This window comes from Lucilia sericata, unplaced genomic scaffold (genome assembly GCF_015586225.1).
Source record: "Lucilia sericata isolate MDLA Ls3-8-SP2 unplaced genomic scaffold, ASM1558622v1 Contig006447F_arrow, whole genome shotgun sequence".
In the NCBI taxonomy this organism is placed as follows: Eukaryota; Metazoa; Arthropoda; class Insecta; order Diptera; family Calliphoridae; genus Lucilia; species Lucilia sericata.
In genome coordinates this window covers 1-8,804 of record NW_023997753.1, presented here as the reverse complement: position 1 = coordinate 8,804, position 8,804 = coordinate 1, and the positions used below count along the sequence as shown (strand labels likewise).

General features: G+C 30.3%; 1 long non-coding RNA gene across 1 annotated transcript; it reads right to left on the bottom strand.

Annotated features, from left to right (window-relative positions):
• Nucleotides 1-308: 308 nt before the first annotated feature.
• LOC119615631 lies at nt 309-7,194 on the bottom strand. Its single transcript, XR_005232461.1, has 2 exons — nt 7,025-7,194; nt 309-374 (listed from the first exon to the last, which is right to left on the bottom strand). It is a non-coding gene; the product is annotated as an uncharacterized LOC119615631 (long non-coding RNA).
• Between the last annotated feature and the right edge of the window lie 1,610 nt (nt 7,195-8,804).

Genomic DNA, 8,804 nt, shown 5'->3' with positions numbered 1-8,804 from the left:
CATTTTCCCAATTATTTTTGTGTAAAACTAAATCCGTATGTCTGTCTGTCTGTTTGTGTTTTTTAGCTAAAAGTGGAGTGTGTTTTCTATTTGTCTTTTGCTCCTCTTAACATTGCTGCTTGATGCTACTGCTGTTGCTGCTGCTGTTTACATTTTGTTGGTCTTTAAAACAAACGATAGCTTTGTGGAAATGTTGACACAGTCAAACGTTGCACAACCGTTTGTAAATGTTCATATTTTAAGGTTCCAGCAATTAAATAGATTTCCTCAAAGTTTTCACGACTTCTCTTCTCATCGCAAAGTTTTTGCAAATATTTATACATACGACCATACTGTTCATGGACATAAGCATGCCACAGAGAGAATTGTATTACCTGTAAAGAAATTACAAAAGTTTAAAAAACTTTTATTCTATATTTGCAATAGAAAAAATGCAAAAAAAAAATTACATGGTTTTTAAAATGTGGGGGAAAGAAAGAAAAAAACCAACAAAACTTTAGAATAGAGTTTATATTACCATCATCAAATAAACACATTAAAAACTTTCAGCTGTGCACATTTTAATGCACTTTAGATTTTTTTTTCCTAACAAGAACCACAACAGATTAGAGGACATAAATGTGTTAGGAGGCATATTGCAAAGTAACAGTTAACAGGGGAACATTTGCCACGGGCATTAGAACTAAAAAACAGTATTTAGTTTTCTGTGTTTTCCCTCAAATAATCACAACATATTTTTTTTTTAATAAAATTAAAAAAACAAATCTATTTTTTCATCATTTCCCATGATGTATAGTGTATACAAATACAAAATGCTATCACCTATTTCCTGTCCTGTCTTCATTTCCCACTATTAGTTTATATGTATCAGACATGGTAAATTTTAATTTTGAAATAACACTAACTTATAAAGAACTAGATTAGACTATAGACTAGACTATAGGCTAGACTATAGGCTAGACTATAGACTAGACTATAGACTAGACTATAGACTAGACTATAGACTAGACTATAGACTAGACTATAGACTAGACTATAGACTAGACTATAGACTAGACCATAGACTAGACTATAGACTAGACTATAGACTAGACTATAGACTAGACTATAGACTAGACTAGACTAGACTATAGACTAGACTATAGACTAGACTATAGACTAGACTATAGACTAGACTTTAGACTAGACTATAGACTAGACTATAGACTAGACTATAGACTAGACTATAGACTAGACTATAGACTAGACTATAGACTAGACTATAGACTAGACTATAGACTAGACTATAGACTAGACTATAGACTAGACTATAGACTAGACTATAGACTAGACTATAGACTAGACTATAGACTAGACTATAGACTAGACTATAGACTAGACTACAGACTAGACTATAGACTAGACTATAGACTAGACTAGACTTGACTATAGACTAGACTATAGACTTGACTATAGACTAGACTATAGACTAGACTATAGACTAGACTATAGACTAGACTATAGACTAGACTATAGACTAGACTATAGACTAGACTATAGACTAGACTATAGACTAGACTATAGACTAGACTATAGACTAGACTATAGACTAGACTATAGACTAGACTATAGACTAGACTATAGACTAGACTATAGACTAGACTATAGACTAGACTATAGACTAGACTATAGACTAGACTATAGACTAGACTATAGACTAGACTATAGACTAGACTATAGACTAGACTATAGACTATACTATAGACTATACTATAGACTAGACTATAGACTAGACTATAGACTAGACTAGACTATAGACTAGACTATAGACTAGACTATAGACTAGACTAGACTATAGACTAGACTATAGACTAGACTATAGACTAGACTATAGACTAGACTATAGACTAGACTATAGACTAGACTATAGACTAGACTATAGACTAGACTATAGACTAGACTATAGACTAGACTATAGACTAGACTATAGACTAGACTATAGACTAGACTATAGACTAGACTATAGACTAGACTATACTAGACTATAGACTAGACTATAGACTAGACTATAGACTAGACTATAGACTAGACTATAGACTAGACTATAGACTAGACTATAGACTAGACTATAGACTAGACTATAGACTAGACTATAGACTAGACTATAGACTAGACTATAGACTAGACTATAGACTAGACTATAGACTAGACTATAGACTAGACTATAGACTAGACTATAGACTAGACTATAGACTAGACTATAGACTAGACTATAGACTAGATATAGACTAGACTATAGACTAGACTATAGACTAGACTATAGACTAGACTATAGACTAGACTATAGACTAGACTATAGACTAGACTATAGACTATAATCCAGACTATAGACTAGACTGTAGACTATACTATAGACTAGACTATAGACTAGACTATAGACTAGACTATAGACTAGACTATAGACTAGACTATAGACTAGACTATAGACTAGACTATAGACTAGACTATAGACTAGACTATAGACTAGACTATAGACTAGACTAGACTATAGACTAGACTATAGACTAGACTATAGACTAGACTATAGACTAGACTATAGACTAGACTATAGACTAGACTATAGACTAGACTATAGACTAGACTATAGACTAGACTATAGACTAGACTATAGACTAGACTATAGACTATAGACTAACTATAGACTAGACTATAGACTAGACTATGACTAGACTATAGACTAGACTATAGACTAGACTATAGACTAGACTATAGACTAGACTATAGACTAGACTATAGACTAGACTATAGACTAGACTATAGACTAGACTATAGACTAGACTATAGACTAGGACTATAGACTAGACCTATAGACTAGACTATAGACTAGACTATAGACTAGACTATAGACTAGACTATAGACTAGACTATAGACTAGACTATAGACTAACTATACTAGACTATAGACTAGACTATAGACTAGACTATAGACTAGACTATAGACTAGACTATAGACTAGACTATAGACTAGACTATAGACTAGACTATAGACTAGACTATAGACTAGACTATAGACTACTAAGACTAGACTATAGACTAGACTATGCTACTAGACTATAGACTAGACTATAGACTAGCTATAGACTAGACTATAGACTAGACTATAGACTAGACTATAGACTAGACTATAGACTAGACTATAGACTAGACTATAGACTAGACTATAGACTAGACTATAGACTAGACTATAGACTAGACTATAGACTAGACTATAGACTAGACTATAGACTAGACTATAGACTATAATCCAGACTATAGACTAGACTATAGACTATACTATAGACTAGACTATAGACTAGACTATAGACTAGACTATAGACTAGACTACAGACTAGACTATAGACTAGACTATAGACTAGACTACAGACTAGACTATAGACTAGACTATAGACTAGACTATAGACTAGACTATAGACTAGACTATAGACTAGACTATAGACTAGACTATAGACTAGACTATAGACTAGACTATAGACTAGACTATAGACTAGACTATAGACTAGACTATAGACTAGACTATAGACTAGACTATAGACTAGACTATAGACTAGACTATAGACTAGACTATAGACTAGACTATAGACTAGACTATAGACTAGACTATAGACTAGACTATAGACTAGACTATAGACTAGACTATAGACTAGACTATAGACTAGACTATAGACTAGACTATAGACTGGACTATAGACTAGACTATAGACTAGACTATAGACTAGACTATAGACTAGACTATAGACTAGACTATAGACTAGACTATAGACTAGACTATAGACTAGACTATAGACTAGACTATAGACTAGACTATAGACTAGACTATAGACTAGACTATAGACTAGACTATAGACTAGACTATAGACTAGACTATAGACTAGACTATAGACTAGACTATAGACTAAACTATAGACTAAACTATAACTTGTAGTCTAGTTTATAGTCTGACTATAAAATAGACTATAAACTAGACTACAGATTAGACTACAGACTAGAATATGGTAGACTAGACTATAGTCTAGACTGTTCTATTGGTTAGTATGTTGCCGAAAATGTTGTCGGGATACCGTAGTATTTTGCCATATCTAATGTACTGAATTTTCCATGCCTGATATGTTTACTATAAAATGTCTCTTCCTCACAGTTGTCCTTTTACTCTTTTATGTTTTATTTACTCTAATACCAGTGCAGTGTGTTAAGTTTTTACGTTTTTTTTCTTGCCACACTGGGATTTGAAATCCAACCGGTAAATGGTCTAAAGAAGTAAAATCTGTTTTAATTGTAGGTGCCACATATCACAATGGTGTTAGATGTTCGTCGGTGTTAGCTAGAGAAAGTGCTAGTTGTCTCTTTTGTGTTTGTCTGTCTGTCTTTCTTAGTCAGTCAGTCGAGAGTTAATTGCTGCCAGCAAATGTGCACCTTAATTAAGGATGTTGACTTAAAAGTACTTAAGAAGACATTGGTCTCCATAAAAAGATTTATATTTCAATTTTAAAATAGAGATTTTTTTTTTTTTTAAGAAAAGAATGAAAAAATTGGCAACAGGTGTTCTATGACCAGTAAATATGTATATGGACAAAAAAGGAATGTTTTAATTTTGGAAACTGAGATCTTTTTTTTGTTTATGGATTAGGATTTGTTGATACAATTTCAAAAGTTAAACTTTTTGATTGACAATTCTTTAAGTTTAAATCTCAATGAATACTTTTTTATAGAAAAGTGTCTTTTTTAGATAATTTTCTATAGAAATGAGTTTTCTTAAGACAATTTTCTGAAGAAAAGTGACATCTTTAGACAATATTTTATAGAAAAGTGTCTTCTATGGACAATTTTCTATAGAAAATTGCCTTCTTTGGACCATTTTTAATAGAAAAGAGTCTTCATTGGACAATTTTCCATAGAAAAGTGTCTTCTTTAGACAATTTTCTATAGAAAAGTATCTTCTTTGGGCAATATTCAATAGAAAAGTGTCTTCTTTGGACAATATTATATAGAAAAGTGTATTCTCTAGACAATTTTCTATAGAAAATTGTCTTCTTTGGGCAATATTCAATAGAAAAGTGTATTCTTTAGACAATTTTCTGAAGAAAAGTGACATCTTTAGACAATATTTTATAGAAAAGTGTCTTCTTTGGACAATTTTCTATAGAAAATTGCCATCTTTGGACCATTTTTAGTAGAAAAGAGGCTTCATTGGACAATTTTCTATAGAAAAGTGTCTTCTTTTGACAATTTTCTATAGAAAAGTGCCTTCTTTGGATAATTTTCTATAGAGAGGTGTCTTCTTTGGACAATTTTCTATATAAAAATGTCTCATTTAGACGATTTTCTATAGAAAGGAAAATTTTTTGGACAATTTGATATAGAAAAGTGTATTTTCTATAGAAAAGTCTAATCTTTATACAATTTTCTATAGAAAAGTGTCTTCTTTATAGAATATTCCAAAGAAAAATGTCTTCTTTAGACAATTTTCCGAAGAAAAGTGATATCTTTAGACAATTTTCTATAGAAAAGTGTCTTCTTTGGACAATTTTCTATAGAAAAGTGTCTTCTTTGGACAATTTTCTATAGAAAAGTGTCTTCTTTAGACAATTTTCTATAGAAAAGCGTCTTCTTTGGGCAATATTCAATAGAAAAGTGTCTTTTTTGGACAATATTCTATAGAAAAGTGTATTCTTTAGACAATTTTCTGAAGAAAAGTGACATCTTTAGACAATATTTTATAGAAGTGTCTTCTTTGGACAATTTTCTATAGAAAGGTGTCTTCTTTGGACAATTTTCTATATAAAATTGTCTCATTTAGACGATTTTCTATAGAAAGGAAAATTTTTTGGACAATTTGATATAGAAAAGTGTATTTTCTATAGAAAAGTATATTCTTCAGACAATTTTCTATAGAAAAGTGTCTTCTTTAGAGAATATTCTAAAGAAAAATGTCTTCTTTAGACAATTTTCTGAAGAAAAGTGATATCTTTAGACAATTTTCTATAGAAATGTCTAATATTTATACACTTTTCTATAGAAAACTGTCTCCTTTAGACAATTTTCGATAGAAACATGTCTTCTTTAGACAATTTTCTATAGAAAGGTGTCTTTTTTGGGCAATTTTTTATTGAAAAAGTGTCTTTGGACAATTTTCTATCGAAAAGTGTTTTCATTAGACAATTTTCTATAGAAAAATGTTTTCTATAGAAAAATGTTTTCTTTAGAAAATTTTCGATAAAAAAGTGTCTTCTTTGGACAATTTTTTGGACAAGTTTTTATAGAAAAGTGTCTTCTTTGGACAAGTTTCTATAGAAAAGTGTCTTCTTTGGACAAGTTTCTATAGAAAAGTGTCTTCTATAGACAATTTTCTATAGAAAAGTGTATTCTTTGGACAGTTTTCTATAGAAAGGTTTATTCTTTGGACAATTTTCTATAGAAAAATGTCTTGCTTAGACAATTTGTTGATTTGTTCCTATATAAAAGTTTTCTTCTTTAGAAAATTTTCTATAGAAAAGTGTCTTTTCTAGAATTTCTGTACAGAAAACTTTCTTCTTTTGAAAACATACTATAGAAAACTGTCTTCTGCACTGCACGGTCTACTTTTAAAAGTTTTCTCCCTGAATGTTTTATTTCCTGCCTCCTCTGTTGCTGAACCGTGTAATTATTTAAAAATTATATAAAATAATTTTCTAATTTGTGTTTTTTTTTTCATTATGCATTTTACATTGTATGTTTAAGTGCTTTGTGCCAGTTAAATTATGGATGCTGTAATAATCCTCTAGTACCTTAGATGTTTATATTTTAAAATGGTTGCATTAGTTTGTTTTCCCATATTTCCATGTTTAATGGTTTTCACTCGGTCACTCGGTTGCACAAATGAGCAACACGCCCAAAAACTCCACCCCCAAAGACACACACACTTACACAAATATAAGCCAATGCACAAAAACCATGACATAAATAAATAGAAATTGTAATGGAAAATAGAAAAATTTATATGGAAACTTACCTTCGAATCACTGGCGTCCACAAATTTAATGATTTCTGTGTACACATTATCAATATCCTCTAAACGATCTTTAACGTTTTTATCCAATACACACAATTTAGCAACAGCAATACCCTTTTTGGTCAATGCCTCCAAAAGATTTTACGCTGATTGTCCATTTGGCTGTAAATTAGAATTGTACAAAAAGGAGGAGAAAAAAAAAAACATGAATTTATTAAATCTGGTAAAAACAGAAAAAAGTAGTAAAATGCTAAATACTGAATAAAATTAAAATCAAATACGAAAGAAACATTCAAATTAAACTGAAAGTGGCGCGAAGAAAAAAAAAACTCGAAATTGAATGAAAAACATTTTCCAAAAATAAACTAGAAAATAAAATTCAAATAATGTACGCGCTGTTGGAGTCAATTTACTAGTTCATTATTTTGTGAATAATGTTTTTGCCCAAAAAAAAAAAAAAACTAGTTAAAACACGAGTAGAGTGGTAGAGGAATAGCAGCAGGACAAGGGGTAATTAAATGAAGTACTACCCGGTACTCTAGTGTTGTGTTGGAGTTTCCTTTTCCGCTGAACGAGTGTAGTTTGGTGAAAAATTATTCTGCCTCACAACCTCACTAAGATTTTATGCATTTTTTTTTTAATTTTGTTGCTGTTGTAGTTTTGTATAATTGCTTAAATTATTCTACAATACCAGCCATCCACTCCCAAAAGCAAACGTTAGTGCAATTCGAAGGTGTTGTTGGTTTAGAGGGTGTAAGAGGTCAATTCAAATTTCAAATGTATGAAATTGCAAATATTTTCTTGAAACGTTATAAGGTTTGTTTGGAATTTCTATTGAATTAAAATTGACTCAATAACTCTAGTAGTTTTACTCTTGCTTTGGGTGTTGCATGTTGGTTGATGCTGTTGTTCGTACGAAAAGTTTATAATGATTTTATGAAAAACTTTAAGTTTTTCATACAAAAAAGTTTTATTAAGGCAATTTAGCAAAATGTATTAGTTTGTTGTTCTCTTTTTGGTTTGGTTTATAATTGAAGTGCATTAAAAAGTGTTAATTTTAATTAGAAAAAAATAATTTTTGGGTAAAAGTATTAATTTTCCACATTGTAAATGGATTTTTGTTTGGCATTAGAAAAGAGCCTATAAGGATTGGATTGTTAATATACTCAAGAACTTTTCTGAGGCCAACTGCTTAAGAAAGACATTCTTCCATGGGAGATACTTCTATAAAAGTATCTTTACTATAGAAAATCTTTAAACGAATACACTTTTCTATAGAAAATTACCTACAAAAGAGACATTCCTATAGCAAATTATATACAAAAGAAACGTTTCTGTATCAAATAGTCTACAAAAGAAATTTTCGAAAAAAAATCTTTAAAGAAGACATTTTTCTACAGAAAATTATATAAATAAATTGTGTAAAGAAGACACTTTTCTATAGGAAATTTTCTAAAGACTCTTTTCTATAGGAATTTTCTAAAGAAGACTCTTCTATAGAAAATTGTCTAAGGAAAACTCTTTTTTTTTGAGAAAATTGTATAAAAAAGACACTTATCTACAGAAAACTCTCTAAAGAACACAACTTTTCTATCAAAAATTGTCCAAGAAGACGTATTTCTATAGAAAATTAAAGGCAGACTTTCTATAAATTAAAACACTTTTCTATAGAAATTTAGAAACCAGTTTTCTATAGAGAAGAACATCTTTTTCTATCAGAAAATTGTCTATAGAAGAACACTTTTCTATAGAAAATTGTCTAAGGAGACCTTTTCTATAG